The sequence below is a fragment of the Fopius arisanus genome, unplaced genomic scaffold (assembly GCF_000806365.1).
Source record: "Fopius arisanus strain USDA-PBARC FA_bdor unplaced genomic scaffold, ASM80636v1 scaffold00018, whole genome shotgun sequence".
NCBI classification, from domain to species: domain Eukaryota; kingdom Metazoa; phylum Arthropoda; class Insecta; order Hymenoptera; family Braconidae; genus Fopius; species Fopius arisanus.
Window position 1 is genome coordinate 664,707 of NW_011887757.1, and position 13,243 is coordinate 677,949.

The following is a 13,243-nucleotide window of genomic DNA, read 5'->3' on the forward strand; positions in this document are numbered from 1 at the left end:
GAAATTTCACAGATATTGACGAAAGTTTCGAATGATCGATATAATTGAGAGAGGTCAAACGTAATGAGAACAAGAATGATGGTGTTGTGTGTGCCAGCCAGGGCGTGATTGCACGTGACTTTGAAGCTGTGCGCCTTCATAAAAGAAATTCTTACAGTGTTCGATTTATTCTCAAACCTATCTCACTGCACTCACGATATATTAAAATGCACACCGTCCACGGTCAGTCCCAGCCCCGTGGGAAAATATTTCAGCATCACAACAAATCGACCCAGTTACACATTTAATTATCCTCCTTGCCCGCTATTACTCATTGCCTAATCATTTGTTCTTGCATTTTTGCTACCGAATGCACATTAACAATATTCTTTTACGTTTCCCATTTTTTCAATCAAAAGAAATTTTTCTTTACCACAAATTGGTTTTTGCATTGAGCATCCAGTGCGAGACAGTATTTATAATTTATCAATTTTTGCGAACAACAACTAATTGTTCATCAATACCACGATGATGCAAAATGAAGTGAAATTTTTGTCGCAATTGTGGGTTAAGGATACTTTAAGAAAGTACGTCCAGACAGGGGAGAGATGTAAATAGAAAAGAAACGACTGTCAAAATATCAGTAAAAAGGTTAAATAAATACATCCGTACATACATAAATACATAAAGAAATATCGCAAGCATTGGTGAAATAAAAACATTCATCTAGTAACAATTTCGTGAAGTTCCGATAATTATTTTCGCTTCATCATATATCGACGACTCAAAATCAAGAGTCGAAAAATGACGAGTAGATGAATCTCATTTTCATTAATATTTCCTCAAAACCGATAAAAAAAAAACATTCGCCGATATTAACAGTAAAATCAATTTTTTCTTTCAATCTCCACTGAAAAAATTATATATTACAAAAAATATATGCACTCGAAATATATGTGAATTATTAATTTTGTTTTTGGATTACAAAATATATCTTTCATATATAAAATTAGTTTTTCAGATATATTTGCAATATTTCATGGAATATATTTTCGTTATTTTATTATATTTCCAGATTTTCAGATATACAATTACATATATTTAAGACAGACTAATGGGATTTTCGGATGAGATATGTGTACTGTAATTTACCCACACGTCTGATATAAGTCTTATAATTTTTTTCCGTTGAGGTCTCCTCTTTATAAATAATCAAACACACAGCTTCCCACACTAATGAAAAATTAAAAAACTTGGTGGCATCGGTGTTTCTATATAATACCGTCGATGAGTAATCGCAAATGAATTGATGTCTCTCGCTTCCTTTTATTATTTTCTTGTTCTTGTCCTCTGGCAATGCGGGAGGTGCGCCGTCTCCGCGTAGAAATCGTTTTCTCTTTTTTTTTTTCTTTTGTTATGAGTCACACATCAGCGCGGTTGCTATATTAAAAGGACCGATAATCGGTGATGTGATTACTAATTGCGCGCCCATTGTACGTTTCAATTGGAGGGACGGAATTTTACGGAAAGGTTCAATGACATTTGAAAATATAAAATATTCAATTCTCACTTGAAGGTTCGCAATCATTTTTTACGACTTAATAAGGGCCTCTGCAAAAAAAAACACAATAACAATTTATACAACAATTTTTCCACTCTTCAATTGTTATATTTAATTAATTAATATAATTGTTAATTAACATCTTGGTGTATATTCGTGCCGCTTCTTCCTCTTAATCAGTCTGTCATTTATAAATGTTTTTATTTATTTATTGATTTCACTCCAATCCTTTTAATAAAGCTGTTATTCATTAGATAAGCCGTTTATTTAATGATATCGTTATCAATCAGGCGTGATGAGGAATTACAAGAAGGAATTAGCACGTGAGAGGTGAATTTACGTGACATGTTGAAAAAATACAAACGCGAATGCAAAATCATTCGATTGGTGCAGGAAGCGCTGTCCAAGGGCTTAATCACTCATCGTTTATTTTTAATACATGATGACCACTCATGTTAATGCGGGGTTGTTACAATACCATGAACCTATTGGAATAAAAAAAAAGCCATTAGTTTTAAGGCCACTGGGTGCATTGGTGTGCAGTGATGCGTGTCCTGTCGGCTCGGTTGGGCTCTGGTAGTTTGTTTTATCCTATCTGTAACGCTCCAGAAGATGTAAATGAGTAAAGGGGATAGAAATATGTGCCGTAAACCGTAGAGACTATAATATTAAAAGAGGATGAGGCAATTACATGATAAAATAAGTCGCTTTTGGGATATTTGAAAACAAAAAAAAAATTTTAGCTGGAATTTTACGCCTTTTTGCTTCCGAATGGAAGCATTATCTAATCATTCGATTTTAAGTGTGGAATTTTTCGTTTTTCGAAAATACGCGAGATCAATGTTGGCGCAATGTTGGGGCAAGGTTGACTCAGTATTGGTGCAATGTTGACGCAATGTTGGTTCAATGTTGACCCGTGGTTAGGTTAATTAATGACCAAATTCGATTCGACATCTCGAATATCATTCCCTTCGAAATATTTGTATAAATTTTTTAATGAATATTTTCTATTAGTATTTCCAGAGTGAAATAAAATTCTTTATTCTATCGGCCGAGGCAATTATTGTCGAATAAAATTCAAATATTCCAGTCAAGTCTACACTTTCGAGAATTTCACTTTGGAAATCCGATTTTTTTTTGGGGATTAACAACGATTTCATTTTGTTCTCGTGTAATTCGAGTTTTAATTCTTATTCTCCTTCAACCCATAACAGAGAAGCCCGTGATCATAACTCAGTTGTGAAGTAGAGAAATTCAACAATTTAATTTCTTGCATTTCAAGAATGAAATTATCCAGCTGGAAATGCAATATTTCCAAACTTTTCTAGATAGTTTAATCAGGCCAACACCTTTGGAAAGTTGAATACTGCAGCTTTACTCGCATATGGGTTTAACAATTTTTATCTATCAATATTTATCAAACCTCAGTGATACCCTGAGAGGTCTATAACTCTCAATTTTTCAGTTTCTCATTCATATTAAATGACGCGTGTGAAGATAAATTTCGCACGCATGATTCTGTGTTAATTAACTCCCCATGAATTATGATCATATAATTAAACTTAAACGTGAACTCTGCACTATTAAACATTTAACAAGCGACAGTTCAACTACTAATCTGGAAAAACAGTTAATTCCCCCGAAAATAAATCAAAAGTTTCGACAACTCTTAGACTACCCATACAATTCCAATTTTTCTCCACCATTTCAATTCCACTTAATGACATAAATAAACTAATACAAATGCAATTGACGTCTCAATCTGAGTTTTTATGTCGTACTGTACTTACAAATAGAAATTCCAAACGTAAGAGTTTTATTTCATTCATCCGTTCAAATCTTTTCATTCTATTTATCCAGGATAATTTTCTCCGGATTAAAAAAAAATGAATAACACAGGTGAATATAATCCTCTTCGTCACTGGTGAATAACGGATTGTCGGCATTCGACAAAGTAAAAGCGGAAGAGAATGAAACGTTAGGGTGAGAGAGATTTATTGCCCACTGAATGTCACATTGCGAGAATAAAGTCGGAATATTCGTTAGAAAGAGATAAAATAAAGAATATACGCATGGAAAAGAAATGATTGTCTGGTGATTTTTGCGATGATGCAGTGGTCATTGCCTCAGGCACTGGTTGGCAGTAGGTCACAGGGTAATATATCCAGGGAATAATCAGGTGAAGACTTTTTATTTTTCTTCATTCAAGCTTAAACCTGAAGTCTTACACAGCTATACAAGATACATACACTTATTTACTGTTACGTGTCTCCTTTCGAATCCTAGTTCAATTATCTATGATCGGTCTTTGATGATTTTGGGATGTGACCGTCACTTTTGGGACGAGTCATAATTTAGGGACTTGCTCTTGAAATTTTTTGAATTTTCAAAAATTTCCCGCTCCCCTCGCCTCTGGGTACAATTTATCGAATATTTTACAGCCTCCAGTAGTTCCTGTAATGATTCCCAAATTTTCGCCATTTTTTAAAACATGACATTTTTTTGAATTTTAAATTTTGCAATTAACATTTCTCCAATTGTCGAATCTCTTCATTCAAAAATTAATTAATTAATCTTTAATGAATAAATCTAGTCAATTCTAGAAGAGGAGTTTTTATAGCGTCTCACATTTTTTGACCTCAAATGAGTCGTTGGATAGGATTTTCGGATTAGGAAGGGGAACAGGATAATTCTCTCATAATTTTTACAAAAAAAATTACAAAAAAAAATGGACAGTCCAGACCAGGACTTGAACCCGGGATCTTCCGATTACGCATCGGGTCTAGAGTAAAAAAATGCAAAAAAAAAAACGGGAAACATCAGTCATTACCGCGTGCAGTGATTAGTATCTGGTGAATTCTTCACAGCGTATTGTCAAAATAATATAATTAACCTAGTAATTTAGATGCTATCGCTACTGCGGTGTCCCATTCATCTGAGGCGCAACGTCCGCCGTTTATTGAGATAAAATGAGAGAATCCAAGGTGTATGAAATCAAAGCCATGAACAGCCATTACCTACACACATCGTACAAGCCCGATGATAGTTCCCTGCGGTGTTTATATTTATATATACATTTAACATCGGGAGGGGAAAAGGGGAAAACTTTTCACAATTTAATGCCGCAATCTGCGTTCTAAGGAATGACTGGCATATGTGGGGTAGTAGGCACTTGAAACGATCGTGTTTTCACGCCATAACCGAGTGAAACTACATCGAAATAACTGTTGAGATTTATCAATGCGTCTGCATTCATTTTCTCGGGGATATACCGTGACTTTGACCAATTCTGTTTCAGGTGAGACTATTACTGATGCATCTTTTGAATAGAGAATTTCCATTCGACTTCCGTAAATGGAATAACTTGAAGCAATGATGTGTTTTGTTAAATCTTCTTTTTTTTGTTGGATTCTATTCTATTCTATTTTAAAAAAATTTTTAATTCTATTTTTTTAAAATACAATTTTGTTGAAATGCAATGGACGTCTCAATGTTAGATTACTGTATGCTTCATTAATTGTTGAAGGAGTTTGGAGTTGTTGGGTCGTTTGATTTGGTTTTTATTTTTTTTGTTGGGTGATAGGGAAAATCCATGAGCAGGGAGTGTTCGGATTTTAAATAGTTTCGGTCTTATGGAATGACCCACATTTCTAATTATCAGGGATTGTACTCCGGTTTAATAAATACTAATTTGATGTTAATCAAATTTATTGGAAATGGGATAGTTAAATTAATTAAAACCCAGTTAATAAATTCTAACCACTATTTCTTTATTAAAATCGCATGAGGGAGAATACCGTCTGAACTCTATCAAGATCTCCAAGAGACTAAAGAAGCCACGAAGGCCATGAGAATATTCGTCACCAAAGAAAGAATCCTAGAATGATTTCTTGTGAAAATGAATGATCCCTTCGAAAAATTCAGTATAGAGCACCTGAACTGCACTAAACACATGGTTCTGGTGAACTGACGTCATCATGGTAGTGAAAAAAAATAAAAATGTTACGTGAAACCCTTAATGGTGGAGTGTCGATGTGAGTAGCCGGTGAATGTTTTTCTTTTCCTCATTTTTCCTTATCCCCCTAGTGTCCCGTTTCACTGCTCCACGTCCTGCGCGTTGCACCGTGTACTCGCGAATTCCGATCCGGGTGTCTCGGATTTCTCCTTCGGTCCAACTCGTTCCCTCGTCCCTCGTTCCCTTTTTTTTTTTTTTCCAGCAGCATATACACATGTGCGGCTGATTTTTATAATGCGCACCAACGATAACGGGGCGAGAGCGCGTGACCGAGAACCGTTTCCAAACCCTGGGATATTCCAACCCAACTTCACTTATTCAATTCCCCTTTTCTTCATATCGGCTGTATCCCACAGGAAAGTAAATTGAATCTAGTGACGAAAGTACTCGGATTACGTGAATCATTACTCGTGTCCGCGGTGTAATTCTTGGATGACTATTAAGAGGTGGAGAAAATAGAGGTTGAGTCCGTGGGAAGATAAGGAATGGGGAAATCCTACACGGGTGGTGGCACCAGGGTAAAACCCTCTACGAGGTAAAAAAAATTATACGGAAAGAGCGAAATTAGCGGTTGTTTGACTTCATGTAGGTACCTCGTGAATCAGAGGAAACATGTCTAGACACTAGGAAAAATAACTTGTTCTCGCTGTTCTCGTCTTTCGTTTTTTTTTTCATTCGATTCATTCATCGGTTCTCTAAAGGCAGGACTCCACATGGGATGATATAATAATTAAATCAATTCGGATCTATTTTGTGGGGAAAAATTCTCGAAGCGTTATAGGACACTCATTGGACTAGGGACGAAGATCGAACTGTGTGGAGACCACCAGCGCCTTAGTATAAACCTTCCGAGAAACAATTTTGGACCTAGGCGATGTTTGCCTGATATTGTTTACAATAAACAAATACCGAATGACGAATGATGCGTTGGAGTTTTTCTCCACTAGGAAGTGGAGATGACGGCAGTTCGTCTAGCCACTCGGGCGAGAGCACATCCAGATTATATTGTTTAAAGTTTAAACAATATTAACTGAGATATATATTTCTGTTTGCGTTTATCTTGACTTTATATATTGTTAACCAACTCTACGTTACTTTTACCAGTATAAATTATAGAAGAGGATATTTTACTGAGGTGGAATGATTTGAAATATACCCTCGAACCCCTTTACAATTTTACTTCTTACAATTTTTATTTCAGAATTCCATTCCAGAATTAATAGGCTATTGCCTATTAATTAATAGATAATTATGAATTTGTATATTCTCGAGTCGAGAATGTATCTACATAGATACATATGTATCCGTGAATATATCTGTAGATATATCAATGTTGTACATTCGCAAAATATTTTATATAATTAAATAGTAATTGAAGTAACTCAACATTTTCTCTGAATGGTTTGAGTCATTTCATTATGACTTCAAGGTGAGTATCTCTTTTCTTTTCAATCCTCATTATTTCTTCAACCGAAGATGCAATTATAAACCGTTTAGGTGAATGACTGATTGCATGTCCAGGCATTACACGAGTTTCAATGCGAATTTTGTAGAACGAACGTGACGTGATGGGGGTAAATGGGTGAATCGAATGGAAGAGCTGAGAGTAAATAAGTACCTGAGAATAAAAAAAATGAATTACCAACAAGATATGAGCGAGAATAAACTAGAACTCGTGAGTGTCATAAGTCCATCATCTCGGAATATTCATTGAGAAATTATTTTACGAAATGATTTTCTGATTAATTCAACGTCGATCATTCAGTATGAAATTTAACTTTCCCACTTGTAAATGAGAATTAAACAACACGAGTTTATTGTACTGGACCGTACGGTTGTGGGATAAAATGCAAAAGTGGAACAGCAGAAGTAGTTAGAACAAAAAGAGAAAGACCTTCGTGTAGAGAGTCACGATTTCGTGAAAGAATCGTGAACTGTTGCGGAGATGTGAATGCATCAGGTGCTTTCGGGGGAGAAATCAGAGAATCGAAACAATAACTTGTCGGAAAATTGAGAAATTTATGAGCCATCATTTTTTTTTTCGCATGCAACAGCCGGAAATTATTAAAACATTTCAGAATTTAATTCACAAAAAAAAATACGTAAATTATGCTTTTGTTAATAATTGTTATTGAATTATAAAATTGAGAGGAATCTCTGTTTTTTTATTTCAAAAATTACAATTTCTCATTTTAATGATCGATAAACTCAGTGAGAGGTTAGACCATTGAAATTAAATTACAAAAAATTACACAAATTATTGGATTATTTCTTTTTATGAAGAAAAATACTTCCCCGAGAGATAAAAAATTGTAATAAAAGTATTGGTTCTAAGGTTTGAACTGGAAATATAAAAAATAAAGGCAAGAGTTATTAACTAAAAATTATAAATCGAGGTGATCACTGAATTAATTATTTAATATTGCACACGCACGTGCCGCAGAGTCTGCCGATGGTTTTGCATCGGAGACAAGGAAATCGAGACCTCAATCACGAATACCTGCCAATCCTTAATAAGATAACAATGCCAGGACAAAATTCTTTGGCTTCCTAGCGCCAGTAGAAAGCACTGAATTATTTCACGGTGACTGAGCACTTGCTGATATTATTAATCCGTACGTGGAATGAATACTAGATAAACCTGTATCAATTACAAATACTTCAATTATTTTTTTATTCTTCACTTTTTAAAATTTCTTGAAATTTTCTTCACATCGTAATTTACTATTACACGAGTTGGAATTCAATTTCAATTAAAATGGAAATTCAATTTATCATTTATCTTGAGAATTCGTGTTAAATAATAATTGATTTGATAACAATTGAAGATTCAATCTGAAAATTGAGAATTGTTAGGATTGATTAATTAATTGAATTAACTGAAATTAATTGAAAATGAAGAATTTTACCGAAATTTAATGTCATGTTATTATTGTTGAAAATTTCAATAGTTTTTACTTGAAAATTCAAGTGTAAATTTCCAAAAGTGAAATTACGATTCATTTGAGTTTTCATTTCTGGTTGAAATATTTCCAGATATATCTCTTGAAAAATCAATTCTCCTGCGATGATAAATTCCACGGAGAACTTCTGTCGAAGGGCAATTCATTGGATCGTATGAGAAAGTGTGTTAACGATTGTAATATCGTAAATAGTCGTTGTTAAATCCCGTTGTTATTCATTGCATAAAAAATCGGTGTAGAGTCGTTAGAATCCGGAGGAAAAACCGAGAGAGAAAAGGAAAATCAAGTGAAATTATTACCAGTTTCAGGAAGTCAGAGGACATTCCACTTCAAGTTTAATTTATATAATTTATAAAAATATCATGAGAGGGCTTTGTAATTCTGGTGCTGCCTACACATTGCATTTTTCACATGGTTTCTTGTTACAACTTCCTGCTCACTTGATAGCCGTTCCCTCACTTTTTTTTTCCCCAAGACGTTCTCACTAAATAGCTGGCGGACTTTTTTTCTCTTCACTCGGACTCAAAGGAACCTAGACACACGAAGAGAGTCTCAATTTTTCGCAAACAATGAAGACATTTAACGCATGACAACTTATGCAAAGATCTGTCGAAGGTGGAGAGAAATCGAGGATGTGATTTCCGGTTGACGAGAGAAATCTCGAGTCATCAAATGTGATGAAAAAACTTTGAAAAAAAAAAAAAACGTCAAGCGTCATTTTGTTGGAATAAAAATCAAGGTGAAAGTTTGAGAATTTTCCGAGTGGCCGAGGGTCAAGGGAATTCTGACGGTCATGGGATCACCATTGGGGACAAAAATCCAAACGTCAGATGACGTCGAGGGATCAAAAATCTGTTGAATCATCGGATCGATCATTCGGGCAAAACCAATACGCGGCTTTTTTTATTTCTCTCTTTCTCTTATTTTATTTTATTTTTTTCGTCAATGAATATGAGGTGTGAATGAACGGTTTTATTAGCATTTTAACGCGGGTCATAACTGGTGGTGCACCTGACCCGACGCACAGGTTTGATTCAGAGAAGAAAGCCAGTTCTCTCGTGGTTTAAACTTTAAAGAGACGAGTCAACTCTGTGTCAGGGGGCCAAAGTAACGGTTCAGAGCTCCCCTCACCTGAGCTATCCTCTTTCTCCTCAATCGATCTTCATCCGCTTCAATCAACTCAGCATCAACTACACGGATCAACAGTCCTTGATTGTAATCGGCCATGTCATTTTATCGTGATATTCTAAAAGTTCTTTATCCTTTTTGCATTAATTATCAATTGCAGACAGCCGAGAAAATAAATATTATATATTATACGGTATTATACCATAAAACCGTTACAAAAAATTATAAAAATCAAAAATTTTATTTATTTTATTAATTATTAATTATTAATTTTGACAGTCGTGATTATAGTAGTTATGGCAATCGTTTATTGCTTTTATGTTGTGAATATAAATAAATTATAGATAAATTCAATTCATATCTCTGCGTTTTAGAATAAAAAAACATTAAAAATTGACAGAGAATAATAATTGAAGATCAGAAATTCTATCAGATTGCTATTGGGTAATAATAATAATAATAATAATTAACAACAACTCAACATTTAAATAACAGTATAAATTGTTTATCGGAAAACTTCAACATTTGTGTTTTTCTTTTAATGCAGACGAAAATGAAATAAAAAAATTAAATTTATTTATTAAAATTCGTGGAAACCGAAAGATTGCTCGTCGATTTTAATGGAAATGGTTGGAGAAAGCGTAATAATTCGAAAATAATTGGAGTGTTCAGATCTGGGGAATTGATCCAGGAATTGATTGACGAGAAATTCATTTCTGGGACAGCGATGAATCCTTTTTTTTTATCCTGTAGAAATAAAATTTCGTTATTGAGTTTTACATGCTTTGCGATGAAAAGAGAGTGCGGGAATGTGGACTTTTCGGTTTTTTTCAAATTGATAATGTCGATGGGAAACAAGATGTGATTTATTTCTCAGGAGCCTCAAGCTAAATAAGAGCTCTCGGTGATCTTTAAGACCAGCTTCCTTACAAAGAAGCTGTTTAATGGTTTTGGCTCGTGTTAATGATGACAAATGGCTGTATTAATGCTTTGAAAAACCGTGAGACTACTTTCCCAACATTCGCACAATCTCAATTTTTTTTCTCTCCGGAAAAGCGAATGATCGCTGTTCATCGACTCACGAAATTATTCTTTAAAGTGGAAATTAGTGGAAAAATTTGTGTCATTGTTCGGTAAAAGGTGACCAAATTCTCTCCGGGAGTTCTTACCGATAAATAATCGACACAGGTTTCGAGTCGAGAGATATGTGCAACTGGATGAAGAGAAAAATGAGTTTTCTCCCACGTCACGAGAGAAAGGCTGAATACCGAATGTAACAGGGCGACTAGGAAAAATGAAAATAAATGATGGAGACACTAAAAGGAGAGGCGAACTGAAAAGGCGGGGACTGATAAATTCGTTCAACTTTAATGGAGAAGAACGTAAATGATAAATTAAATCATTCTTTCCACTTTTTCCTCATTAAAAAAGCAATTTGATTACCAAATTTTAATGATTTTTTGGATTTTTCACGTGTTGCCACGCCCACCCTCCCACCCCATTTGATTTGAATATAAAATTAATTCTAGAAATGAAAAATAAAATAAAATTATAACACATCAATATCTTTTAATTTTTATTTTATAATTCCTGTATTTATTTATAGAGAATAATTCCACTGAATCTCAATTAAAACGTTATAATAAAAATTCCGAGAACTTCGAGTTTAAAACTAAAAATGTTCAATAAAAATGAACGATTAATAAACATGAAAATCATATATCTATAAATAATTATACATAAAAGTGTTAATACATTATCTTGAGAAAGATCTTGACATAATGATCCAACAGTCTCACAACTGTTGGCATTCATTAAAAATAAATAATACAATCGAATAATTACGGGAATCCAGATACCTATGGGGTGGATAAAATTCATTTTAATAAATAATTTGACTCACAAATGAGTTTATCTAATAGGGCACGTCAGAATAAATCTCCATTTTCCGAAGAATCGTTGCAACACGACAAGTGCATGTCATAAGATCTCGTGAAAGCACTTTTCTCATAACTGTTCTCTGATTACCGATTCATAAACGAGAATTAATCATTACTTCTCATTATACTTTTCATACAAATTGAAGTGATGATATTCAAATCATCATCGCCACATGATTTCACGTAATTTTTTATGGACGGTGATATATCCTTCATAATAAAACTATATAGTAATTTTTTTTCATTAAAACCTTATATTTTCATTAACATTTACATTTACATTTAAATTTACATTACATTTTTAGTTGAAATATTAATATTGTTATATATTTGTTATCTCTGTCACCCATAAATTTTCTTATTATCCTTATTATTATTATTTTATTATTTTATTATTATTTTCATACGTCCCAGTTTATTTTAATAAATTCTTCATTTTTTTCTGAACTGTTCATTATTATTTAACAAATTTTTAATTGAATGCGTTCAATAATATTTTTAATGAATTCATTTTGTATCCCTTGTGACCTTGAATTATTATTCCGAATGAAATAGTAAAATTTTTCAATTAGTATTTTTTATATTACATAAATTCTTTTTGTTTTCTCATCATTGTTTGTTGGATGTAAATAATTTTATCCGAGCTACCACATGCTTAGTCATTTGTAATACTTCTTCAAATGCTCATGTCGTCCTTCGAATGCTTCAAACGATGTGAGAAAATAGTAATCCTTTCACGTGTAAGAAAATAGAAGTGGACATTCCATCGTGTTCATTAGGCCATTCTGCTATTTTTTGCCAATTACTATCAAAAATTTCGTAATTGTCGCGCCATTTTCCAATAAATTCCACATAAAATATATTAAATCAATCCATTATAATTTTCTTCGTCTCATACTTTATTTTTTTAAACAAATTCCTTCTAATTCACATTCGTCGCTAATTACCCGCGTTATGCTCGAAAAAATTTCAAATGTACATTTTTCCTGTTTCGATTACGAGTGATAGAAAGTTCAAGTGATGATTTATTTATCAAGTATCTTACGTGAGTTGAGCAAGTGTTCTAGTTTTTTCATTGCACAAAAGAAAAAGTTATGCAATTTTCAAAAAATCCGGGGAGAAGAGAAAAATGTGAGAGGGATTCGCGGGAGAATAATTGGGGCAGTTTCTATCTTGTGAAAGCACAAGTGGAAGAGAAAGAAAAAAATGTATTTGTCGTGCTTTTCACTGGTCAAGTGAAGCATTGAGGCGGATTTTTCTCGTGTTCGTGCTCTAGTCACGCGATGAAGTATCGGTTTGTTCATGACTCGTTAGAAATTCGCGAAAACTCCATCGACAAATTTCACGGAAGTTCCATTACCGTCTGGTCTCTAACTCCTTATGATAATCACATCTCGCACTTTCATATATTTACGCTCAATTATCAGATGAAAATTTCCGATCGTCCAACCCGATCGATAATCCACTTCAATTGCCGATAACTGTATTAATTACAGAGAGCACCAGGAAATTAGTAACTTCACTTTCACTAATCACCTGTTTGCCCAGATCATCCGGTAAATATACGGATTATTCTCGGGACATATTGAGTATCAAACTATCACTTTCGCTGTCGCCTTTGACACTTTTAGAAAGGTGTGCATCGAACTCGTGACAT

General features: G+C 33.8%; 1 protein-coding gene across 3 annotated transcripts in view; it reads left to right on the top strand.

Annotated features, from left to right (window-relative positions):
• LOC105263984 (janus kinase and microtubule-interacting protein 3) overlaps nucleotides 1–13,243 on the top strand; it is a 34,712-nt gene that overhangs the window by 15,285 nt on the left and 6,184 nt on the right. The window lies entirely within an intron of this gene.